This window comes from Triturus cristatus, chromosome 9, assembly GCF_964204655.1.
Source record: "Triturus cristatus chromosome 9, aTriCri1.1, whole genome shotgun sequence".
NCBI lineage: Eukaryota > Metazoa > Chordata > Amphibia > Caudata > Salamandridae > Triturus > Triturus cristatus.
This window is the reverse complement of record NC_140592.1, coordinates 866,032,965-866,059,299: the sequence shown is the minus strand read 5'-3', so window position 1 is coordinate 866,059,299 and position 26,335 is coordinate 866,032,965. Positions and strand designations below refer to the sequence as shown.

The following is a 26,335-nucleotide window of genomic DNA, read 5'->3' as shown; positions in this document are numbered from 1 at the left end:
GTCATAAAAACTAATAACCACACCTTAACACCTCCCAGCAAGTTACGCAATTTTTTGTTGAACCTGCCCGGAACTGCAAGGGTCCTAGAACCAATAGTCTCACGACACTACATCTCGCCTTTGTTAAATAAAAAGTAGAAACAGTAGTCACATCATATTTCTTCAATAAGGCGTTGAGACGCTCTCTTTAGTCAGCCAGATCAAGTGGTATGAAATGGTTGAGATGCACCCTGATTATGCACAGATGGCACAGGTTCTGATGCTTGATCTGGAGTTTTAGGCAGGGTAGCCTCCTTCATGATTGAAGGAGCTGACAACCTTTGAGGTAGGTGCTTAAAGTGTGACAAGTTCAGTGTGATGGTCTTTCCAGGATGATGCGCCGTCACCATATGTCCTTTGAACATCACAAACCCTCAGAGGATAGACATCAAATAGAGTGTCTGTTTTACGCTTTCATTTCTGCTTAACCAAGGCTCAGTCACCTTCATGGAAAGTTGTTTCCTGAGCTCGTTGATGATGATTGGAATATGTTTTCATCTGGCACTTCCAAGAATTGTCCGTGACACAAGCCTTATCAGCATTCAAGGATTGATCTACTGTTCACTGTGGCAGTTTGGATCAGATGGATCTCCAAAATAGCAAACTGCCACTCTCACCAGTTGTGGAGTGAGGAGTTGAATGATAGGCATGGAGGGTTAGACATAGGACCCAGCTTAACTTGATTCCCTTTGTCGATGCTCATTGAATTACCCATTTGAGGGTACCCATGAATCGTTCCACAACACCATTAGCTTGGGACCATAAAGGTGTGTTCTTTTGATGCTTGACATTTAGTCTGACCAGAAATTCCTTGAATTCTTTGCTATTGCATGGTGGACCATTGTCAGATTTGAGAATGGCGGGGATAACCCCACGCTGCAAAGATGTCATGCAGTCGCTAGACGACCTTGCTATGTGTAGTTTACGATAATTCCTCTAATAAAGGAAAACGTGAATCCTCATCAACGACTACCATGCAATGATGTCCGTTTTCTAAAGGTCCAAAGAAATCAACTACAATTCTTTCCCACGCATGTGCAAGATGGTCAGACATTGTCAATGCGTGCCGCGTCACTTTGGGAGAAAGGCAGTTGCAAAGATGGCAGTCTTTTAGTTCTTTCTCCACTTGCTCATCTAGGCACAGGAACCACACTCAGTCTCTTAAGACTCTTCAGTTGGCTACATTGCCATGATGTTCTTCATTGGCTAGTTCAATGACTTGCTGTCTAAGGATCTCAGATATGCCGATTCATGAACTTCTCAATACAACACCTTCCTTGGTAACAGACAGTTCATCCTGTACATTCTTTAATTTTTTTAATTCAACTTCATTATCAAAAGGTCGAGCATGCTTCTTCGACAATTGAGTTGAAATGATGTCCTTGAGGATAAGCATGTTCTCATCAGCATTATTAGCAACAATGATCTGTTCAATGGATAGGGCTGCTGGCTTGCTGGACCTCCCAATGAAGTTTTGGATGCCAAACTGTGCCACTGTAACTGTACTCATGAAAAGTGATTAGCAGGGTTGTGGTCTTTACCCGGCTTGTGTACTGGTGCATAGTCATATTCTTGCAATTGCAACACTCACCTCTCAATATGAGAGGGCATCTTGGATTTCGGGTTTCCAAAAATAGTGAGCAGCGCTTGGTGATCTTTAATGATAGTGACAATTTTTCCTCATAGAAACAAATTAAAATGTTTGCAGGCCCACACTACAACCAGACTCTCCTTCTTCGGCTGAGAATAGGCACGTTCTGTGTCATACAGGCTTTGACTGGAATAGGCCACAATGTGTCTCTGAACATTTGGATGACCATTATGTTGAGCAAGGATTCCCCCAGCCCCACTGGGCTCGCATCAAGTATGATCTCAATATGTAACTTGGGGTCAAAACAGGCCATTTTGATTGCATTTTCAATCGCATATTCTGTTGAAGCTTTGATCACATTCAGCAGACCACTGGAATGGGACATCTCGTTTTGTCAAGTTTCCCAATAGGGCACTCACAGTAGCAAAGTCACAAATCTACCTTGACAAATAACTGCCCATGTCCAAGAAGAGCATGCTGACATCTTGTGGGGGGCAGGTAGCTAAGAGTGCGTGCACTTTATCTGGGTCAGGAGTCATTCCCCCATCAGAGAATATTGAGGAGCCTCGATTTTCGATGACGATCGAATCGACCCGCCATTTTGTGACCCGCCGCCATTTTGCATTGCCATCACTCAGGCAGCACGGCGAACGAAGTCTATTCTGCTTTTTCTGTAGCCCGGTGTCAAAATACGTCCTCGGCCTTTATTTGTAATCCCTGTCTGGCTTTCCTAATCCCTGTTTCAACTATCTGTTGGCTCACACTATTCTTTCCTGACCATATCTTATCGACTGGCCTTCACTGTCTCCTGCTAGCATTCTCTCGTGTCACGACTGTCCTCCAATACACACAAACGTATCTCACCACCTGCAAGTTAATTATAATCTGTTAATGAATTAGTTTGAGGGTGGGGTGACAAACACAGTTGGAGGAGAGGTCTCTTCGAGTCATCTGATATTTCTGTTTTCGAACCTTTCCTATTGGTTCCACTTTGTTTTCCAACTTTCCCTATTGGCTCTTTTCTTATATGCTTTGGGAGCGTATCTCGTTAATAATTGTGTATTGTATAGTATTTAATCTGATGCGCCAAAGAGTGAAGTGGCAGTCTCCTGAGAACCTACTTTGTGTACCTCTAGGATAACTGTACTAGCTGCAGCTAAATAAATCCAATCTTCTAACACCGACAGAGTGTCCCGTGTCTCTGTGTTGCGAAGCAGGTGAACTCCGAAGACAGAGGGCGTACCCTGCGCCGCCAGGTCCAAAAGGTTCTGGTTCTTCAATTGGCGCCCAACGTGGAGCGGCTTCAGTGGTACCGGTTCTGCTCGAAGGTTGTGATGAACCCCGCAAGAAAATTCCAGAGGGTTCGCGAGCCACACTAAGCGACCCCTGTATGTCGAAAGTGGTCCGAAGGTCTTTTGCAGCGCGGTTACTCCTTCCTGACGGCTGCTGACGACCGCTGCCCTGACTGCCGCCCTGCTTTGGCCCATTCCTTTGATGATGTATGGTAAGGCGAGACGATAGACGGGCCTCTGTTGGTGGAAGAAGACGTCCTTAGTTAAGTATCTTCGTGGGTCGCGCCCACAATTTGGTTCTTTGTTTGATGTCCTTAGGTTACTTAGATTTATGTTTTGCAGAATATAAAGCCGAGGGTAAGGGCATTTGTGCTGCGTAAACTGAGTTTTACTCCCTTGAAGTTTGTGAACAGACAGGAAAGATCTTGAGATGCCTGGTCTGACTAAGTTTGGAAGAATTTGTTGTCTTGGTTGTAATAAGGACTCCCGACTTGAGGACTCTTGTCCAATTCCTTCGGTTGGAACTCCCACATATGAGCTCTATTCGAAACATGGTATCAGCCCCATTGCCTTTAACGAGACATGGACTCGATACACAAAGCAAGATGGTATTCTCAAATGGCCAGAAAACGGTAGTTTTGATCCTGATGTACTAGATCATTTAGAAGCAGTTTTGTTCAAAAGAAAAGCCCGGCCGGCAATGTTTGACTCTTTCCGCCTTTGGCGTAAGGAAGCCAAACAGAAAGAAATTAAACAAGCAAAACGAGATAGGAAAGCACAGGGTATGACAATTATACAGGCTGCCCAACAGTTAAAAAATGATGAAATTGATAACAAGACTGAAATTTCGGAAAGACAACATCGCATGGCGATAGATAAATGCTATCCGGTGTTGCCTGTTTCTCCTTCTGACAAAAAGAAAGATATAGAAGAAGATCCCCTAATGTCCCATTTATTAAGGTTGCCTTCGCCCTATGCGCAAAATGCCAATGTACCTCAGCCTTTACAGCCTGCTCAGCTGCCAGTGGTACCTCCGCCGGTTCCGGCTCTTCAGCATTTGCCTCCTCCAGTATTACCGCCCTTGCCGGTTTTACCATTAGTCTCAACTTCTTTGCCTTCATCTCCTAATCTTAGCTCTCCTTTGCCTTCTGCTCCTCCTGTGATTACCAGTCCTTCTCCTGTCAGTTCCCCTAATACTCTGTCTCCAGTTCTAATGTCTAATTCACCGTCTGTGCGTAAGCGTCTCACAGATTCTGTCACTAGTATTCTATCTCCTTTCTTTGGAGCTTTTAATGTGTCTCCGGCTTTTGCTCGAAGACAATCTCGTAGTCAGTTCCCAGATTTTGAGGAACGAGAGAAGCTAGACTCTCTTGCACGAAGATGGATCAAGAAGGGTCCACAATATAGTGTGCTTGATATTATGCCTACCTTTTTGCAATGGAATGCGCCTACGCAAAGATATGTTTTTAATGTAATGTGCGACATTCTCATTAAAGAATGGGAAGATGTGAGTTCGAGTCCGATCTCACAAGATCTGTTAAATGTTCAAGCTGATTTTGAAAAAGGACTTATTGTAGGTTCCAAATTTGAGGAAGCTGTAAGGACACTTATCTCTTATAGATCCTTATTGTTTTCTCAGATTTTTCTTGATTCCGATCCGTCGGTTAAACTGACGTCGAAAAATTACCCTATGAGAGAGGTTCCTCCAGTTTGGAAGGAGGCAGTTGCGGCTGTAGGTGCTAATGCAGCTATTCCTGCTCATTTCCAACGTATATGGGTACATGTCCCTTGGAAGAGATCTGAAGTTTTGGCTCTTAAGCAGACTCTACCAGATCCTCTTAAGAACCCTGCAGGTTATTACAAAGAATTATCGCAGACAATCGATGCTTGCATTATGAATCTAGCAGATATTGATATGTTAATGGGTAATGTAGTCCCACAGACAATATGGGCTAAGATTCGTAGAGAGGATCACGCACAAGAATTAGGTGCTACTTGGGATGTTATAGCTAAAACAGATAAAGACCAAGTGGGTGGCGCAAAGCCTGACGCTTTGATCTCGGAACTTCCTGGTAGAATCATCACATTAATGAAAACTATGATGCCTGCACTGAGAGTTAATTGGGATAAACTAGCAGCATGCAAACAAAAGAAAGATGAAAGTGTCTCTGACTTCTTTACTCATTTTGAGGAGACATTTATCGACCACAGTGGTCAGGACATGGCTACCGAGGGTGGACAGCGATTATTCGTGGACAAATTTGTATTCAATTTGCTTCCCGAGCTATCTCACAAATTAAAGGATTCAGAAAGTTCATGGGCTGTTTCTTCTTCTGCTCAGATATTGGCTACTGCACAATATTACGAGAATAGGGACAAGGAAGAAAAAGAAAAGCAAGAGAAAAAGACGAAAGACTTAAAAACGAAGGTTCTCTTGCAACAAGCCTATCCGCCACGTTATGTTCAGCCTCAGATTCAGCAGCCTCCGCAGTTTCAGAGGTTGTATCAAAAACCTGAGCCATACATTCCGCGACCTTTGTTAGGTCCTAATCAATGTGCCTATTGTAGAGAGGAAGGTCATTTTAAGAGTAGTTGTCCGGTTTTATTGCAGCGCAATGGAGCGTTACCTGCTCCACGAGGTCGTGCTGGCCTCCAGTCAGCAAATAGAGGTAGAGGTCGAGGTGTTTTGACTCAAGAGCAGCGTGCCCTTCCTTCTCCCAATTCCGTGAACTACTTTGATCAGCAAGATGTGAGATCTACACAGTATTACAATGAAGACCATTATGTTGAAGGCGAGAATGAGAGTCTTCATGCTAACTAGGACAGCCATGGACAAAGTAAGGGAGTCGTGCCAATCCCAGTAGATCAGAATGGTCCTTATGTTAACGTCACTACAATGGGTGTTTCAGAGCCATTTCTTCTAGATACTGGAGCAATGAGAAGTTCTATCATTCATTCTAAACTCCCTGGGGCACCTTTGTCTGGCTTAACGAATGTTTCTGTAGGATTTTCTGGCGCCCCTGTTCGTAATCCGGTTTCTTGCCCTTTGCCTATTTCAGTTGGTCCTTATGATTTGGAAGCTCCACTTCTGTTAACAAATGGTTGCGGTGAGAATCTGTTGGGTCTAGACCTATTGAAAAGAATGCATGCTACAATATATTGTTCTCCTTCTGGCGTACATCTCACTCTAGGTCAGAAGTTGATCTCCCCAATGTATTTGTCCAAAGATCAGTTTCCTCCTGAGTTGCTTTCTCTTCCAACAGCGCTTTGGGCCACGGGTCCGAACAATGTGGGGTTGTCTTGAGATTCCGCCTTATCTTGTCACTCTCAAGCCCAATGTTGAATTACCATGTATCCCACAGTATAGAATTTCTGCTGAAGGTGAGAGAGCGCTTTTGGAAATCATTAATGACTTAATTCGGAAGGATGTGGTTGAAGAAACAAGAGGAAACACATGCAATAGTCCTATTCTTCCTGTTCTTAAACGCACTGATCCTTCTCAGCCTCCTGTGTACCGTTTTGTAATTGATATGCGAGAAGTAAACAAAATTGTGATTCCACAATTTCCTGTTGTTCCAGATATCACTGCTTTGTTGACAATGATACCTTCCACAGCGACTTCGTTTTCTGTTGTTGATCTGAAGAATGCCTTCTTCAGTATTCCCATTGCAGAAGAGAGTAGGGACATTTTTGGTTTCTCTCTTGGAGGCCGAAGCTTCCGGTTTAAGCGCGCACCCCAAGGCTATTGTGAAAGTCCCTCTATTTACAGTCAAGCTTTAAAATGCCATCTTGATACTTTTCATTTGCCGTCTGGTGCTGCTCTTATCCAATACATGGACGACTTGTTAGTCGCCGCCGATACAAAAGATATCTGCAAAGATGTCACTGTTGCACTGTTACACCACTTGTTTAAACTGAATAACAAGGTTTCACCTTCCAAACTACAATATGTTTGTCAAGAAGTTACCTACTTGGGTCATCTCCTATCAAAGGAGAGACGACGATTGACACCAGAACGAATTCAGGTGATTGCACGAATGTCTGTACCATCCACACAAAGGGAAGTACATGCCTTTTTGGGTAGCACTTCCTATTGTAGACAGTGGATCCCTAACTTCTCTTTGATCGCCAAACCTATGTTGGCACTCACTTTAAAAGATACGCCTCAGCCCCTTCCTTGGACTGATGAGTGCCAAAGGAATTTCACTGATTTACGCACTGCTCTCTGTTCTGCTCCTGTACTAGGCACCCCAGATTACACTAAGCCTTTTACGCTCTATGTTCATGAGAGAGAAGGTTGTGCATTGTCAGTCTTGACACAGCAATTTGGAGACAGACAGCGGCCATGTGCCTATTTTTCGGCTACATTAGATCCCGTAGCTAATGCATTGCCCAGTTGTCTCAAAGCAACAGCAGCAGCAGCAATTTCTATCCGACAGTCTGCTGGAATGGTGTTGGATAACACTCTCATTGTCATGGTGCCACATGCAGTGGATACTTTGCTAAACAGAACAAAAACACAGCATCTTACGAGTGCACGTTTAACTGGTTACGAGCTGACGCTTTTGGCTAGTCACGTACACATCAAACGATGTAATACCCTAAACCCAGCTACTCTGTTGCCCCTTCCAAATGAGGAGATTGTTGAGGATCAGCATGATTGTTTCTTCCGTACTGAGGAAGAGACAAAAGGAAGAATTGACCTGAGAGACACACCGCTAGAGAATCCGGATGGGACTCTATGGGTAGATGGTTCTTGTTTTAAGATGCCTAATGGAGATACGGTTTCAGCCTATGCTGTAACTACCTTACCTACTATTGTAGAAACTGCACGCATTAGACACAATTCAGCGCAAGCGTCAGAATTGATAGCATTGACAAGAGCTTGTATATTATCAAAAGGGAAGAGAGTGAACTTGTACACTGACAGCCAATATGCTTTTGGTGTAGCGTTCAGTTTTGGGCGTCTCTGGAAGGAAAGGGGATTCCTAACTTCACATGGCACCAAAATACAGCATGGTCAGTTAGTGACTGATCTCCTTGAGTCACTTGCTTTACCCATCCAAATAGCGATAGTGAAGTGTAGTGCACACAAGAAAATTACGGATGATGTTGGACGAAGAAATGCGTTTGCAGACGAGATAGAAGAAAACAGCGAGAGATTCAACGAGTCGAATGTTTGCGGCAGGTCCTGTGAATTGGGTCAGAGAGAGAGGAATGTGTGAGAATACAGTGGAAAGCGTAAAAGCGATTCAGAAAGAGGCTTCAGAGAGAGAGATAAGCAAGTGGAAAGAAAGTACAGGAATGTTAGATGAGATGGGTTGTTGGGTGGAACTATCCGAACATCAACGTTGGCTGTTACCAGATGCCTATGTTCTCCCAGTGGTTACTATGGCTCATGGTCCAGCCCACTTAAGTGCAAAAGGCATTTGTAAACTTCTGGCTCCAGTGTGGCAGAATGAGGGCATCCCAAAATGTGCAGACAATGTAGTAAAGCACTGTATTGTTTGTCTAATGTACAACCCGGGAAAGGGAACCCCAACTCCAGCAGGTCACTTTGCTCCTCCGACATACCCATTTGAGGTGTTGCAAATCGATTAAATTCATATGGAGCGATGCAACAACCTCAAATATGTTCTGGTGGTAGTATGTGCTTTTTCAAGATGGATAGAAGCATATCCTTTAAAAGACAACACAGCTTTATCCACGGCTAAAATCCTTCTAAAAGAGTTCTTCCCCAGGTTTGGTTTGCCGCGCATTGTCTGGAGTGACAATGGGAGCGAATTTGTTGGCCGAGTCATGCAGAAAGTTTGTGCACGTCTTGGAATCAAGCAAAAGTTCCACGCGGCAAATCATCCACAATCAGCGGGTTTAGTAGAGTGCTACAATGGAACTTTGAAGTTGAAATTAGCAAAGGTTCAAGCAAGTACGGGACTCAATTGGCCTGATGCTTTGCCGCTAGCTCTGCTATCCACCAGAACTGCAGTACACTCTCGTTTGGGACTTAGCCCTTACGAAGTGGTATTTGGCCGTCCGGCCAACGTATGGGGAATACCTCACCCTAAGAAATTCCCAGACTTGCCCTATCCAATGTTGATTGACTATCTGCATGACCTTACAACTAAATTGCGTGTTCTTCATCAACAGGTTCAGAGTGCTCTGCCGGAGGCCTCCGCAGACCCAGGTCATTCCATCCGACCAGGTGACTGGGTCTGAGTGAAGAATTTTCAACGGTCCAATAATCTACAACCCAGGTGGCGGGAACCGCGAGTAGTCCTGTTGACTACAAGGACCGCAGTCAAAGTCGAAGGAAAGAAAAATTGGATTCACGGTGTGCATTCAAAGAAAGTGCCTTTGTCTTTGCCTTTTGATCAGTGGGTTCGCAGAGGTGTTGGTAACTGTGAAATTGAAAAGACTCCACGATTCATACCCTTTAGCGATGCACACCTGAATGGGACACTGTCTGAGAAAGAGGACGACGACATTTTGCAGGAAGCAATTCCATCGCATCGTCGCTTGGATACGACTGAACCACAAACATTGTTTCAAAATCAGAGTGTTCCGGGGAAGGAACATTATAATCTCAGGCCCAGACTAAAGCACATTTGAGACTTTCTTCTCCCTTGTGTAGTGTTCTGTTTCGGTTGCAGGGTCACGGTAGGAGTCTAGGCCACGACCTGAGTAGTGACAATAGGTCTGAAGGATCTTCAGTGTCATAGGACGGTGGAGCATCGTGACTTCAGTGATTGAGGAAGATTGCCGTGAGCATCCATAGTAAAATGGAAACTACACTAAATAATAAAGAAAGAAGAGATGAAATTAAGAAAGCATCCTGTAAAATAATGTACAGTCGTTTTAGTATAACTTTATGTGTTTTTATATCATTATGTATTGCTTTGGCGATTATTGGTTGGATAATTTATGCTTTGCAGCCAAGAAATACCTCCCCTTCTTCCTCTTTGCCTTCCTCTACTATCTCTCCACACCTCTTTCATACTCTTCCTTCACATGAACTTGTCAGAAGAACCGAGTATTACAACAATTCCTTTATCCAACTATTACATCAGCATCAATTAGTGGTTAACACAACTGATTGTTGGGTGTGTGGTCTTATGCCACATACCACCGAGAAAGGAATGCCATATCTAGTTCTCCCTTTTTCTTATGAAGGTTCTGCTTGGGCATTCTTCGTCATTTTCTCCAATGCTTATCAAAGCAAATTCAGATGGTCTGTTACTTCACAAATTAATTATCCGGATTTTAGTCATAGTTCTTTGATTAAGGGTATGGTAGTTATGGCTAAAATCATGGAGAACAGCAAAATCTCCATCGACGAAAGAAAAGCATACACCAATTGGAACGTCACACAATACATGTCTAGTCTCAGTACTAAGGTTGGAAAGGGACAGTCTTCACCTATCAGGACTATACCACATCAGGGCAACTTCTGTTTACAGATAAACGATCGCTCTTCTGACACTACACAAAAGAGTAACTGCTCCTACACGTACATTTATTCCTCTCAAAACTCGCTTCCTCTGGTGCCGTGTCAAGGCACCTATTTCATCTGCTATGATAGAGCTTATACTTGGTTACCAACGGGTTTCTCTGGTACTTGTTACATAGCCTTTCTTCTTCCCCCTACTTACACTGCTTCCGCAAACCATCACCGAGCCCGATACGGCCGAGGGATTATTGATTCAAAGGACACAGCAGGACAAGAGGGAGGAGATTTCCTTAAAGGTTTTTCTTCCCTTCTGGGGTCCCATGGCTAACAGCAGAGATATAAGGCAACTGGTCCGTGTCGTAGAGACTACAATAGACATCACTGTAGGAGCCTTAAGTAATATCACGGCAGAACTACAGGCTGATCGTTTTATGACCTTGCAAAATCGAGTTGCCTTAGACTTTGTTCTTGCCGATCGTGGTGGAGTGTGTAAATTGATCGGGTCTAGTTGCTGTATTTTCATTCCTAATGATGCTCCGACAGTATACCAAGCTATCTCCAAGTTGCACATAATCTCCGAGTCTATTCATCAGGACGAAGGAGATTTGTCTTTAACGGAATGGTTTTGGAGACTACTGTCCAAATGGGGTGGGAAAGCATTGACATTTCTTGGAATAATCTTGACCATTATATTTTCTTGCTGCCTTTGTATGCACTGTGGTCCCGCTATCTGTGATCTTTGTGCTACCATGTGCATCCCAAAACGCAAGCCACAAGTAACGGAAAACATAAGAATGATGTTACAGCAACAGCTCGATGACCTCATGGCTATTGACGTGGACTCAGATTAACATGAGTCTATCTTGCCTGAGTTCTGGCAAAAGGAGGGTCTGAGGAACCTCGATTTTCGATCACGATCGAATCGACCTGCCATTTTGTGACCCGCCGCCATTTTGCGTTGCCATCACTCAGGCAGCACGGCGAACGAAGTCTATTCTGCTTTTTCTGTAGCCCGGTGTCAAAATACGTCCTCGGCCTTTATTTGTAAAGCTGGTGTTAGAACTAGCCGAGTACACTAATCCCTGTCTGGCTTTCCTAATCCCTGTTTCAATTATCTGTTGGCTCACACTATTCTTTCCTGACCATATCTTATCGACTGGCCTTCACTGTCTCCTGCTAGCATTCTCTCGTGTCACAACTGTCCTCCAATATACACAAACGTATCTCACCACCTGCAAGTTAGTTATAATCTGTTAATGAATTAGTTTGAGGGTGGGGTGACAAACACAGTTGGAGGAGAGGTCTCTTCGAGTCATCTGATATTTCTGTTTTCGAACCTTTCCTATTGGTTCCGCTTTGTTTTCCAACTTTCCCTATTGGTTCTTTTCTTATATGCTTTGGGAGCGTATCTAGTTAATAATTGTGTATTGTATAGTATTTAATCTGATGCGCCACAGAGTGAAGTGGCAGTCTCCTGAGAACCTACTTTGTGTACTTCTAGGATAACTGTACTAGCTGCAGCTAAATAAATCCAATCTTCTAACGCCGACAGAGTGTCCCGTGTCTCTGTGTTGCGAAGCAGGTGAACTCCGGAGACAGAGGGCGTACCCTGCGCCGCCAGGTCCAAAAGGTTCTGGTTCTTCAATATGTGCCGAAAGAATTTGAGTTTGGTCTTGTGGAACTCACATTTTGTTGCATTTAGAGTGAGATCTGTATCAGCAAGTAACTGTCACACTTGCGTAAGGGATTTGTCATGCTGGTTTTGCATTGCTCCCAAATACCAGTATGTCATCACTGTTATTAAAAGCATGCATGACAGGTTGAATTATTCAGCATGTCACATCCTGAAATATTTCTGAAGCTGAAGACACTCCAAAACTAAACCTTTTGTATCAGAACAAACCAACATGAATCGAAAAAGTAGTGATATACAGCAGTTTTTGATCTAACTTGATTTGATAGTATCCCTTGTTCAGGTCAAGATGGTAGAAGACTTTGGCACTGTTCAGTTGCATGATCGTGTTCGCTATATGTGGACTAGGATGTCTTTCTCTCTCGATTGCTTTGTTGCCATGGCACATATCAACACAGTTGTGCACTGCAACTCCACTGACCTTTTTTGGCACCACCACTATGGGTGAAAGCCATGAAGTAAGACCAGTGGAGCGCTCAATGATGTCATGCCTCTAGTTCTTTCTCAGCAGGTTCTTGCAAGTGGAAATTGGCTCTGCGGTGCCACTGAACAACATGGCGAACATCCTCATTGATGTGAAGTTGCACTTTCATTGTCTTGAGCCTGCCTAGGCCATGAACAAACGATGAAAACAGACTCACAACTTCAGATTGAGTGTGGAGATTGTAACTGAGAGATATCAGTCCAATGTCAGCAGCGGTGGCAAAACTGAGTAGGCATGCACTGAACGAGGCTCCTTGAAAAACGTACATTTTAGCTTGCACTGTTACTGTTTTATGTCTCAGTGTCGCTATAAATTATCTTTGACTGCGCAATGGTTTGGTAGTAGCCCACGTGCATGCTTTCATGTTTGACGGGCTATGGCATGGCACAGGAGACAGGCTGTTGAACTTTTCAACTGGTATGATGCTGATCGACGCACAACTGTCTATGATAAAGGTAATGGGGAAATCATTGACTTTTATTGTAATCTTCGGGCAATGTCCAAATGAATTCTGTTGTTTTGTGAGATGGTTCACCTTTGGCTTTTGTTCTTCTTTGCAAGCAGCCAAACCTACATGTGCCTTTCATTTCTTAGTCAATGCCATCACCGCACATCCATATTCTTCACTGGCACTTGACAATGACATTGACGAGCCTTTGTAGGATGAACCTGATGGTTGACTTTGTCTGGTACTTGTTGCAACTGATGTTGCGTTTTGGGTGTGGCAAGAATGCTTCTGGAGGCTTCTGGCATCCATTTTTTCTTCTTGCTGTGGCGTAGTTACTTTCTCTTTTGTTTTGCAAACTGTTATGAAGTGGTTTTCTTTACCTCAATGTTTCCTCATTTGTCCTACTGCTGGACATTTTCCTTCATGGGGAAATTAAAACCCACATTGCATACACAGCTTTTTCTTCTTTGAAGGTGTCAACTTGCATGCATCTACCTTGTAATTGTTCTTGCTTTTCATGAGCAATGCTGGTTCATTTTTCACTGTTCCAGCTTCCATATCAGTGGCTTGTTGATCTGATCTTTCCATGGCTCTTGCACCCATTAGTCCTTTCTCTAAACTGAGCAATTCTCTATCAATATGTGTCTTCTAAAAGAGTCTGACAGACAGCCATCGATGACTCAGAAACGTATGGCCTCTTCATCATTACATTCACTAAACTTGCAGTGTTTAATAAGCACATCGAGTCTTTCAACAACCTCTTCCATCGTTTCACCAGCTTGCTGTCTCACTTGATTGAAAATATACCTTTCATAGTCGACATTTGGCATCAACTTGAACTTGGCTTCTAAAACGTCCTTGATTTGGCGGTGTGATACTGCATAAGCTTGTTGATATTTTCTTTAACATTTCTTTCACTCCATCAGCCAACAAGATTCTTTAAGTACTTAATTATTTTCCCTTTGTCTGCTTCTTCCAGTGCATCCATAAAATTATTGAATGTCTCGATTCATGCAGTGCACCTGGAGCCAATGTACTGCTTCTTAGCAGTGATAAATGGCAGTGGTGGGTTCAGGAACACAGCTGCTCTTTTCTACTACCGTAGATAGTATAAGCTGTTCAGACAATGGCAACTGTTCTTCTGGGCCAGTACCTTCTGCAAGCACTGGTCGTGTGCTTATAGTTGTCATCACGCCCGATTGGAGTTCGCAAAGCACCATCTTCTTTCTTGACGATAAGTAATAGTTTTGTTTCTTGTGCTTGTTCATTTAGCTTTCTGCATCATACCTTGTTGTGGCTGTCTTTAGCATTTTGCTTGAACCGATGATGGCTCTGTGTTATGTTGTGGCGCAATATCTCTTCATCTGGTCTTACTGAGGTTTTCTGATGGGCTTTTCGAACGCGCTCCTCCGCAGTGCCTTCAACTTGATCGAGGGCCATATATAGACTGGAGCAGGGCTTCTACTCCACACACGTCAATGTCGAACTGCTTCTCATCAACTTGGGGTCATGTGGCACGCATGAGCAGTTTGCTGTTGTGCTGCAAACTCTCAGGGAGAGCAGTCTTTTTTTTTCAGGGCACAGAAACCCTTACTCGTCGCTCCAGCCCTGGGAGCATGCAAAGGAATACGTTACACACGGAGCTCTGGATTGTACGTATTTATTCCCCAGCATACATTCACATACTGCACTCTCATTACGTCATAATCGTTAATAACCACAGCTTAACACCTCCCAGCAAGTTATGCAATTCCTTGTTTTGTTCGCCCAGAACCACAAGGGCCCTAGCGCACATAGTCCGATGAAACTACAAATATAAGCTTCTTAAACTCCCCTTCTTGTGCATATAGGTCACCCTAAGGTAGGCCTTAGCTCGTCCATAGAAAAGCATTATAATTATAAGGTTGGACATATACAGTTTAGTTTTAAATATCCTGGTAGTAAAAAACTCCTAGATTCGTTTTTCACTAGTCTGAGGACTACCAGTCCCATAGGGTAACATTTGGTTCTCTTATTACATTTAAGAAATGCTAACATGTGATTCGGGACAGACAAGCATTTCGTGTTTGGTATCTATGGAATTGTAATAAAAAATCCTCTTTAATGGTAAAGTTGAAATTTAAAATACAATTTTGAAAATGCTACTTTTAGAAAGTTGGCATTTACCTGCCCTCTGCCATTTGGTCCCTGCAGCCTGTATTATGTCACATGACTGAGTGTAGTTGGCAGTTGGGCTTTGTTTATTCCTCCTAGACAGCCACACAATTGAGGGATTAGGTGTGCCTGGATGGACCATCAACTGGTAGGATGGGGAAACAGAGCTGGGTATAGCCCCACTTGAAACTAAATAGGCTGTGCTCTACCTTCACACAAAGGCTTTGTCGCCACTGCATTGTTCCTACAGTCAGCTTGGAGCCGGGGCAGGGAAGTCAGGAAATTCCAAACACTTCAAAGAGAAACCTCTAGAAACTTTACCTACTTCAGAGGAGGCACCAGGTATAAAAGTAGGGCTCTCATTCCCACTCTTCTATTCACTTTCTGGACCTTTGGAAGGGCTCTTAGAGGACTTACTGCTGCTGTGACTGCTGTGTACTCCACAAAACTGCTTTGCTGCCTGGAGCCTGCCTTTAATCCTTAGAGACCTGTCCTGCTGCTTGAGCTTCTTCACCTGAAACCAAGTCTACCATAGGGACTGCAAGTGCTAGTTTGCTGGCCTCCTGTTCAGAGCCACAGGGACATGATAAGCTGCCACCATCTTGAACCCGTATCTGAACCCAGCCTGAGTGAGTCTAACCCCCCTCAAGAGTGCCCCTCAAGATGGTGCTAAAGGAACCCATATAGCCAAAATCTGAACTTTGGGACTTGGAACACTTTTGACTGAAAACCTCTATGAGATTTGAGGGAAGATAGAGCTCAACCTACTCAATCAATCAATCAATCAGGACATTTGTAGAGCATGCTACTCACCCGCGAGGGTCTCAAGGCGCTGGGAGGGGGGTGTCGCTCCTGCTCGAAAAGCCAGGTCTTGAGGTGCCTCCTGAAGGAGAGATGGTCCTGGGTCAGTCGCAGTGGGCTGGGGAGGGAGTTCCAAGTCTTGGCCGCCAGGTAGGAGAATGATCTTCCTCCGGTGGTGGTTCTGCGAATCCGTGGGACGGTGGCGAGGGCGTGGCTGGCGGAGCGGAGCTGGTGGGTAGCTGGCTCCCGCTACGTTCTTCTCTGCTGCACAAGTCATGTTCAGTGATCCTTTGTCAAAGGTGTATCCAGCCTCCTGGAACTCTTACTGGCTACAGCCTCTTGCCTCATCCCACTGGAGATTTTCGACTTCCATAAAAGTGACTGAGTTCAAACGGAGACACTTCACTGTGACTTTGTCAAGGGGTTCCCTGACAGCGACGCTCTTTCCTCGGACACAACCTGCAGCCTTGCCCTGCTGAACTGTACCTTCTCTGAACTTATTTCTTTAAACTTTTTCCAAGTCTGAACATAAGCGCTGACCGGGCCTAATCCACTTCTTGTATTCGACCAGCATTCCATCGCGGTCAGCCATATTTCTTGAGTTTGACCCAGTCTTGTGCAACTAGTTGTCCGTTGTTGGCACTCTGATCTTTTAGGTGCTAGATTTTACCAAACACTTTAACAATTCATATCTCTGGTTCTACTGATTGGATTTTTGTCGCTTTGGTGTCAAAGAATTTATTAACATTCGCTCTATTTTTCTAAATTGATGTGGTAATTTTCTTGTGTTGTGTTTTCACTGATTGTGTGCTGCATAAATAATTTACACATTGTCTCTAAATTGAGCCTGACTGCTTTTTGTGCCAAGCTACTCAAAGTTAAGCACAGGTTAATTTTGGGACTGTTTGTGGTTGACCCTGCCAGGGATTGTGGCTGTTGCTTAACCAGGGCTCACACCCCAGTCAATCAACAACCCAATTCCTCACTCTAATAAAAAACCCAATTAATCATTTACTTGAAGAACAATTACTGGTGTCCCAGTAATCCTACTGGGGCAGGTGATAGAGGTTTTCTTCCTAACTCAGGATTACGAGATATGTTGATCATCCACAGACACTGTGCCTTTCAACTAGGGATTTCAGTTGCAGAAAGCAGCTCAGTTTTCTTGGTAAATTGTGAAGGCATAATGAGAAATAACCAGTTGAATCAGAACTACAATCACAGATTCCCCCAATTATTCCTCATTAATAAGAGGACCCTCATAGTCCAACTTCAAATCCTTGTTAACTCTGAACTTAGCAAGGCTGTTACTACAGCATTAACGAGACGCGCTCTTAAGCCTTCAAACTCTGGTGCCACAGGAATCACCTGAAAGACTGCCGTGAGGGGAACGGCCCGACCTGGGAGCCAAAACAGAGGTTTTCTGCCTTTCTCGCCGCCGTGAGGGGAACGGACTTTTAAACTTCATTTCCCGGCGTTCCTTGCTCCGGGCGCTAGCCACTGACGCCACCTGGCAGCGCCCGGGCTGCATTTAAGCCCCTGGAGTGCTCCGCAGCACGGGACGCGCTCTTAAGCCTTCAAACTCTGGTGCCACAGGAATCACCTGAAAGACTGCCGTGAGGGGAACGGCCCGACCTGGGAGCCAAAACAGAGGTTTTCTGCCTTTCTCGCCGCCGTGAGGGGAACAGAACTTTAAACTTCATTTCCCGATGTTCCTTTCTCCGGGCGCTAGCCGCTGACGTCACCTGGCAGCGCCCGGGCTGCATTTAAGCCCCCGGAGTGCTCCGCAGCGTGGGATGTGCGCGGGCAGCGCCCGGGCGAAGCCTGGGCCAAGGGCGGGCCTGTCCTTGCCCGTCGAGGTCCGTTTGAGGCCAGGCTGGGCAACCTCACTGACATCTGTTGCAGGACTCCTGACCTGTAAGTGCTGCTGGTGGTGTGGCTGTGTGGTTATGCTATTTGCCCTTAAGCATTTGTTAACCCCCGGTGCAGCATTGTTAATTTCCCCTCTATAAACCCCTAGGCGTCCTTGTGATATTTCTGCCTCTGTGCTATTTTGATTCATTTGGACTTGGTTATACTACCTGGCATTGCCCCATAGGTCACGAAGAATTTAAGCTGTCACTACCTGTGGGCTGATAGGGATTGCAGACAAGCCTGTCGCGGGCCAGTGGCTCTTATTGGGACCTTTTGAACTATCCTACCTGTGTTCTCCCCCAACCACCCTGTGTGCTGTTGCTGTATTTCCCTCCCGCCGCCGCTTCTCAAACATATCGCGGCCGCTGTGTGGAGGATTCCATCTCCTAGGCACCGAAGCACCGGAAGGCGGATCCTGAGACTTTTGCTGACGTACCTGGAAGCTCGCTAAATCCTTGCTTGTCTCCCGCGTTGCGGGAACGGCGTGCGTGCAGCGGGCAAAGGGAGGGCCCCCTGTGGCCCAAATAGATCGGACTGGACCAGGGACCTTGGCTGGCTGCCCACTACAGACATTAGAACTGTAAACTCTTTGACTTCTTATCGTTATACTTGTACTATCTAAGGGGTGACTATATTGTTGATATAATTCATCTGTAAGTTATCACATTTCGCCCATACGAAGTTCAGATCTTATAGGGGAATAGTACCACCCTAAAACCCACAGGAGTATTAAGTGGGAATAATATGAGTAAGATCAAGTGCACACCAATAGCAACTCGCTCAATTTCCAGGAAAAAGGCCCAGGTTAACACACCACTCCCTAGCATTACCGCTATAGACAGGATGCTTCAAAGGACCATAGGAGTTGTGGTCAACGCGATTGAGAATACCGAAAGGCGCCTCTCATTACCGCCAAGTATGTGTCTATCGACCCAACCGACTGAGGGCATAAATATTGGTGCAAATACCTCTATTATTACCGCATACTCACAGGATTCCATTCTTATGGGCTCATTTGCTGGTTTCCCAGTAACAGAGACAAATCAGACAATTCCCTTACAACAAATTTCCCCCCCTGAGTTTATAAGCCGGGAAAGTAGGCTGTCAGTGACCCCAAACACTCAGATAAACATAGAATCTCCGCCACTTATTAACACCTCAGAAGGCGAGGTAGGGACGGATGTCTGCATCATTAATGAAGATAGTAATGCACCTGACAAAGCTAACCCCACATGTAATCATCTGAGGGAGAAAGGACGTACAGACAAGCTGGAACCCAAAAGAAAGGTGAGGGCTGCTAATAAATCAAGGGTAAAATCAAAAGTTGCAAGGCCCAAACATGGATCAGGGCAGGGTAGAAATGTGAGCTCTGTGTCAAAAATCACCAATAGGGTAACACAACCTATAACACATACAGATCAATCACAGAAAACAGCTACTCAGGGAAATACATGTTATGAAACTGTTGATACTGTTTTATGTAACCAGGAAAGTATTAACAATTCCTGTATGGATAACTTCATGTCTAGAATGGAAAAGTTAATGAAGTCGCTTATGCTTCCTGTGAATGAAAGGGTAAAAATAATAGGGGAAAGGTTGGAGAAAATTGAAAAAGCCCAAGAGCAAAATAATGAAATCATGTCGAAATTTGCCAAGTCCTTTCAAACACAGAGCCAAAATAATATTAATGACAAGCCAGGGCATCCACGAAATAATGAGAACATTTTAAGAGATGCGTCGGGCATTAGCAAGCATATTAAATTATCCCAGCGACTCACATCTTTAAACAATGGGCATAAGGAGTCGCTAACAGCTCCTCAAAAGAGCCTGGATGGGGTAAAAGAAGCGCCATCTCTCCCTAGTGTACAGATTGGAGATCTAGGTACAGAGCGCACCATTGGGAAGGATGGGAGTGAGTGGGCAGTCAAGGGACCATGTGGTAACAACAGCAATGCCACTCAGGAACAATCCGAGAGACTAAGGCCACTCAGTAAGAGTACATGTGTCGACTTACCACCAGAATCACACCCTTTCACCATGGTCATGATAGGAGTACCAACTTTAGGAGAGGGCAAGTCAGAAAACTACATTGAACTGAAGAATAAGGTCAGCCACTGGCTATCCCAACATAGGCCTATTCCCCCATATTTAAATGGCCAAATACTCAATGTTAGAAGATTAAATTGGGTGGGACAGAGACAAAAGGATTATGAAGGTGACTGTATTATGATAAGTTTCAAAGATAGACGTTTAGTAAATTACATTAGTGGGTGGAGGGAGGGTGACTTAGAAAGTAGAATTCAAACAGTGGACCTTACCTATTTTTACCCACCCTCCCCGCTCGCCCAAAGAAACTTGTCTCGAAACTTTATACAAGGAAACAGGCACTTCGATTATTACGATAACCGATATATGGCTCAAAGTCACCCACGCCCAAAACCCATATACGAAAATAGGCATTTTGACTATTACGACAATCAATATAGACTACCTATTTATAATCGTTTTGATCCCTTTAATTCTCAAGGTTTAGAGGGTGTGGATTGACCTTTTGAAGAGATTATGACACTACCGATTTTGAATCCATTTGAATTAAAAGGTAGTGTAATAATCAAAGAACAGGCCCAGGAAACCTTGAACCAAGTAGACGAGTGGCAGGCCAGCCCCAATTTATTGTCCGTAAATATTTTCGGAGACCAGGACAAGAATACGAAACACCCAGGGCAACCGGTGGCCGCTAATGAATCATTGATTAATAAAAATCCACTTAAAGATTTATTTCCATATATGTGTGAACCTATAAGATCCCCAATAACAGACCAGAATAAAGTCTATGATCTAAAAATACTTAGTTGGAACGTCGCTGGCCTTGAACCCAGACTAAAGGACAAAGACTGGGTTGAGTTAATTACAAGGTACGACATAATTATGTTCCAAGAAACTTGGGCACCATATAATCTGCACATTAATGGGTTCCACTGTTATAATATACCAGCGCGTAAATTGCAACATGGTCGGGCTGTTGGTGGGTTGTTCGTAGGTCTTAGTATAATGGCCGGGGGAAATCATAGGGCCATCGACAGTGATAATGTCAACATACAGTCCATTGATTATAAGCGGAAAACCCCCTTTGTCTTAATAAATTTTTATAACAATGATTTTATAACAGTCCCAAATAAGAATTTTATAGCATTGTCTAATTTCATCTCCAAATCAGTCGATAGATGGGGAAAAATTGCTTGGCCCGAAATTGTTGTGGCTGGGGATTTCAATGCTCAGCTCCCAAGAAATGTATGGCAGGTAGAACAGCGAAAGGGACACCTTGCTAATCAAAGGGGTCAGGAATTGAGAGCCCTCTTAGATGAGCATATCCTTAGTAATATAATGGATTATGGACCAAAATTATCACAGCAGCAGGTGCCTACACATAGAGGACTAGCTAGTACCTCTACTATTGATTTTATCTTTGTCTCCCCTGGCATGGCTGATCGCATAATGGAAACTGACACGGTAGTTACTGACTTTGGGGATCACAACCCTGTAACTGTAACATTTAAACTAGCGCCAAAACCGGTTTACAGTTTAATGCAGGGAGCGAAAGATCTAAGTGTAACTACTGATAAATTACGGTTAAAGTGGAAAGGTATAGATAAAACAGGAATCATGGAATCTTTGTTTGGGGAAAATCAGCAGTGTATAGATTTTTGTTTAGACCCAACAACTAGTGGCCAGTTAATTATAACACATTTTAGTAAAATATGTGCCACAGTTAGGACTATGCTGCTGGTCCAAGCCCCTCAGAGCCCTAAAGATCCCAGGTGGTTCAACCACAGTTTTTCTGTGGCAAAGAGGAACCGACGCAAGACACTTACAGAAATCCCTAGAGTTGGAGCAAAAGTAAGTGTAGCAAGGAAGGCTTACAAAGTAGCCCTAGAGAAAAGGAGATCTACGCTCTTGGGTGAACACTGGGAAGCATTGGCACTGACTGCAGGAAGGAAATCAAGTAACTTATTCTGGCCAGCAGTAAAAGAACTCCGGAATATGGGCCAACAATTTACCCCAATCAGCTGTACCATTTCCGCTAGTTCCTGGGAACTACACTTCTCTAAATTTTATGCTGCCCCGGTAAAAGGCCCAATTACTAACATCCCTGAAACCTCTGTCAATTTAAAGATAACTGCGGGAGAAGTGGAGGAGGCAATTGCCCAGAGCCTCGGCAATAAGGCCCCTGGCCCAGATGGACTACCGATAGATCTCATCAAATGGCAACCTGATTTTTGGGCACCCATATTGGTGAATGTTTTTAATAGTGTGCCCGAATCAACAATGCCTGATACATGGAGCACCAGCATAATAGTCCCAATTTACAAGAAAGGGGATAGGTCTGATCCTATAAATTATAGACCAATCTCATTGCTAGACAATACACTGAAAATATTAGGTCGTGTTATCTATAATAGGTTAATTACATGGACAGAGGAAACTGGGATATTATCCCCCTGCCAATTAGGATTTAGATCAAGGGTCGGCACAGTGGAACAATGCCTTAATCTTAAATTAATTATTGATAAATACAACATTGCCCGTTCTGCACCCATTTATTTAGCTTTTATGGATTTGTCATCCGCCTTTGATTTGGTTAATCGGTCCAGACTTTGGACTATTTTATTAGAGTATGGTTTGGATATCTCCCTGGTCCACTTTTTAGCTTTTTTACACATGGACCTAAAGTCCAGAGTGAGAATAGGCGTAGGTGGGGAACTGTCTGGACCCATTGAAATCAGAAGAGGAGTTAGGCAGGGGTGCGTTTTAGCACCCCTGCTTTTTATTATTTATATAAATGGGCTCAGTAATTACCTCGTAAAGTTTAGACCGGTCGTACCCTTAATAAATGGCAAAGCCATACCCACTCTTCTGTACGCAGACGATGCGGTGTTAATGGGCCGTACGCCAAACTCACTCCGCTCTTTGGTTCTTAATTTCACCACATTTATGGATGACCTGGACTTACGAGTCAATTTTAAGAAATCTTTTATAATGGCATGTGGTCCAGGCAAACGACAATTGAGTCCCATACAGGTCGGGGAGAAAAACTCATTGTAACCAATATCTTCCCGTACTTGGGTGTGTCCTTTGCTGCGAATGGCTCATGGTCTGGGCATTTGGCCCAGGCCACGAGCAAATTCTCAAAGGCCACAAACTCGCTTTTAAGCATTCCCAAACCAAAGAGATCGGGAGTTACGAAGGCGATTGTTAAGATTTTTAAACTTCAATGTGTCCCAGTGGCAACTTATGGAGCAGAAGTTTGGGGCATTGGGAACAGCATCTCTATCCAGCGAGTAGAGAATCGGTTTTGTAGGAGACTATTAAATGTGCCAATTTTTACATCCAATTTTATCACACATCATGAATTAAACTTAAACTTTATCTCAGATTTTGTCAGTTCCCGACCAGTGCTATTTTGGCACTCGGTCTGGATGAAAAAATCAGCGTCACTCACGCAAGAGATATTAATTGATTGTTTAAGCTGTGATAGGGGGCTGAAGATCCCGTGGATTTCTTATATATACACAAATGTGCGAGAAATAGGCATGGATAACATCTCTATTAATCCTACCCATGCCAGCAAAATTAAGAAATCCGAATTAAAAGAGGCATTAAGTGCACTGTACCCCCAAAGGAGACTCAGGAGGGAGCAAGAGAAACCAACAGTTACGAGGTACATGGATATAGCAGTACCCAGATATCCCCTTGCACTATATTTAACACTACAATTGACAAATTGGGAAAGAAGTCTTCTATGTCGTCTGAGGGCTGGAACTATTAGGTATCTGTTAAATTTTCCTCTGGGCTATCAGGAAAGTACGACTATGATGAGCTGTCCCTGCAATGGGCAAAGTAAACAAAGTGATTTGCACTTCTTTTTTCTCTGTAATTTCTATTCGAAATACACAAAACGGTTTTTAATTTCTTATTTTAAAAAATTCAGACCAATTAGCTTGGTCAAATCTTATCAGGCACTGTTAACACTTGAAAATGAGGAAATAATCTTTCGTGTTTGTACTTTTTTAAAGATTGCTGTCCATGCGCGTAGAACGATGGAAATGTGTAAATAACAATGTGTTTTAATCTGTATGTTTTTTACTGGGAAATTAGATTTTTTCGTGTGTTATAAGATGTGCTTTTATGAGTTGTTACAATTCGAATAAAGATTCTTTGAAGCTTGAAACTACAGCATTAACGAGGAAGTACACACTTTACTTAATGTACTGATATGTTGTCCACTGCACTAAATCTTGATTGATTGAATATTTTCCAGTGTGGGCATAAGAAAAGATGACACATTTTCAGAGAAATTCAAAATATTTGAAAATTACACATGCACAAAAGTGACACACCCTCTTCAGAACTCTACCAGAACTTTGGGAGACAGAAGAAGGATTCCCAGTTATTTTACAAATGTGTTACACCAACACTAAAACATAAATACAGTTAATGCAAAATATGACATATTGTTATAACTATCAGGGGTCATAAAAATATGGCACTCAAAACATTGTATTCTTTACAACTTAACTAAACCTATATGAGGGCCAGAAAGTCCTTTGGTTGGTGGGGTTCCTTGGATTCCTTTGACTCCTCATAATGAGAGAATATACTTTGGTATGTTGGTACTTTGAGGTACTTTGGTGGTAAGAAAAAATGACATATTTCCATAGAATCTCAACATATTTGGAAAGTTACACGTGCAAAAAAGTGGTGGCTGGGCACCCTCTTCACAACTCAACTGGACCTGTTTAAGACAGAAGAAGGATTCACAATTATTTTTAAATATGTATTATACCAACTCTAAAATATTCATACAGTTAATACAAAATAGGACACATTGATAACACTACCCGGGGTCATAAAAATATGGATCGCAGACCTTTTGATTTTTTACAGTTCAATTAAACCTATATGAGAGCCAGAAAGTCCTATGGTTGGGAGGATTCCTTGGATGTTTTTGACTCCTCATAATGAGAAAATATACTTTGGTATTTTTTACCTCCCTTTAGGAAATATATAGGAAGGTTAGAAGGTTTTCTTACCTCTATTGCTGGAAAGTTTTTTGACATTTGGGACCGTTCCTACTTAAGGGCTCATGACTTTTTTGTTCCGCAAATTTTACTCTGGTCAAATTTGTGTCCCTTTTCCACATGTTCAGGGTGTTAAAGATAACCACATTTTGTGAATACTCTGGAGGGGCCTAATACAATATCCAGAATACGATGCTTGGGGAGCATTTTGCATAGGAAAAGGGGCTGAGACCCATACACACCACTGTCTGGGTTCCTCTTTGTCACTACTTTTCTGAAATGTCTGAGCTTGGTAGGTCTCCCTGGGTTATGGCCACCTCTGACCCAAATACTGTGGGTGTGGCAATCCAAAAGAGAACTGTTTTAATTTAGCCAAAGTTGACATTTAAAGGGAATTCTAGGTGACAAAAAGTGATGGGACCATTGCATCTCACACCTCTTTGAATTCCTTTAATCCTGTAGTACTCAGAAATTCCTGGGTGGTAGGGTGTCCTTGCTGCCAACCGAAACCAGGTACACATTCTGCAGCCACCTTCCATGGGGATTCTGAGGTAGTTTATGCCATGGCCATTGTGTGGCAATCTGGGTAAGAAAACATTGTTAGATTGACAGCTTTCAAAGGGGCTCCAGTTTTTATGAATGCCTGGACTTGGTAGGGTTCCCTAGGTGCCAGACAATCATGACTAAATACTGCATTTATTCTCTATGGAATTGTGTTCTGCTGGTAACATCCTCATCTGCTCCTCTGTTGAGCTGAAATGCAGGAGGTGGGTGCCAGAGGAACCAATTTACACATGATTGTTTTTTTTAATTTGCTAGGTGTATACTGGACTATTCTGTCAACTGGGGTTAGATTAAGGATAAATCCACAAATCTGTTCCAAGCGGAATGAAAGACCTTTTGACCCAAAGAGAGAGGAGCACATTGCTTTTTATGTGTGCGGCTTGTGAATTTTTCTGCCACCCCAGAGGCACAAGGGCATTTTTCTTGAGGAGATGGGGATGCAATCTGATGACAGAATGATCATTTTACAGCACAGTTGTAGCAGTTTCTAGAGGTGCTTTAAGCCCTTCCAGAGGATTGTCAGATAGTAAATCCCAATATGTCCTTCAGGTGAACAGAAGGCTGATCATGGCTGAGGATGCAGAGGAACAAATCCCTTGCCCTATGTGATAGGGTTGTTTTTTATAACCACCCTCCTGCATTTACCCTCCAATAGTAATCAATGTAATACAATACCACCAGAAAGTGAACAATCTCCTCATTCCATTGTTTCTTCTCATGCCTCTATGTGCCTGGGAAGCAGAGTTACATTTCCAGGCTGCCACTCCTCTTCCTTCTAAATGCAGAAGTGCAAACCCAGACATTCTGGGAGGCATTAATGACAATAGTG

General features: G+C 43.5%; 2 long non-coding RNA genes across 3 annotated transcripts in view; both read left to right on the top strand.

The window, feature by feature from the left end:
* Positions 1–11,918, top strand: part of LOC146798982 (uncharacterized) — a 40,249-nt gene extending 28,331 nt beyond the window's left edge. Inside the window, exon 2 of the long non-coding RNA XR_014968822.1 lies at positions 9,070–11,918. This is a non-coding gene — a long non-coding RNA (uncharacterized LOC146798982). The remainder of the gene's footprint in view (positions 1–9,069) is intronic.
* LOC146798980 (uncharacterized) overlaps positions 1–26,335 on the top strand; it is an 875,086-nt gene that overhangs the window by 561,313 nt on the left and 287,438 nt on the right. The gene's annotated exons all lie outside the window — the stretch shown is intronic.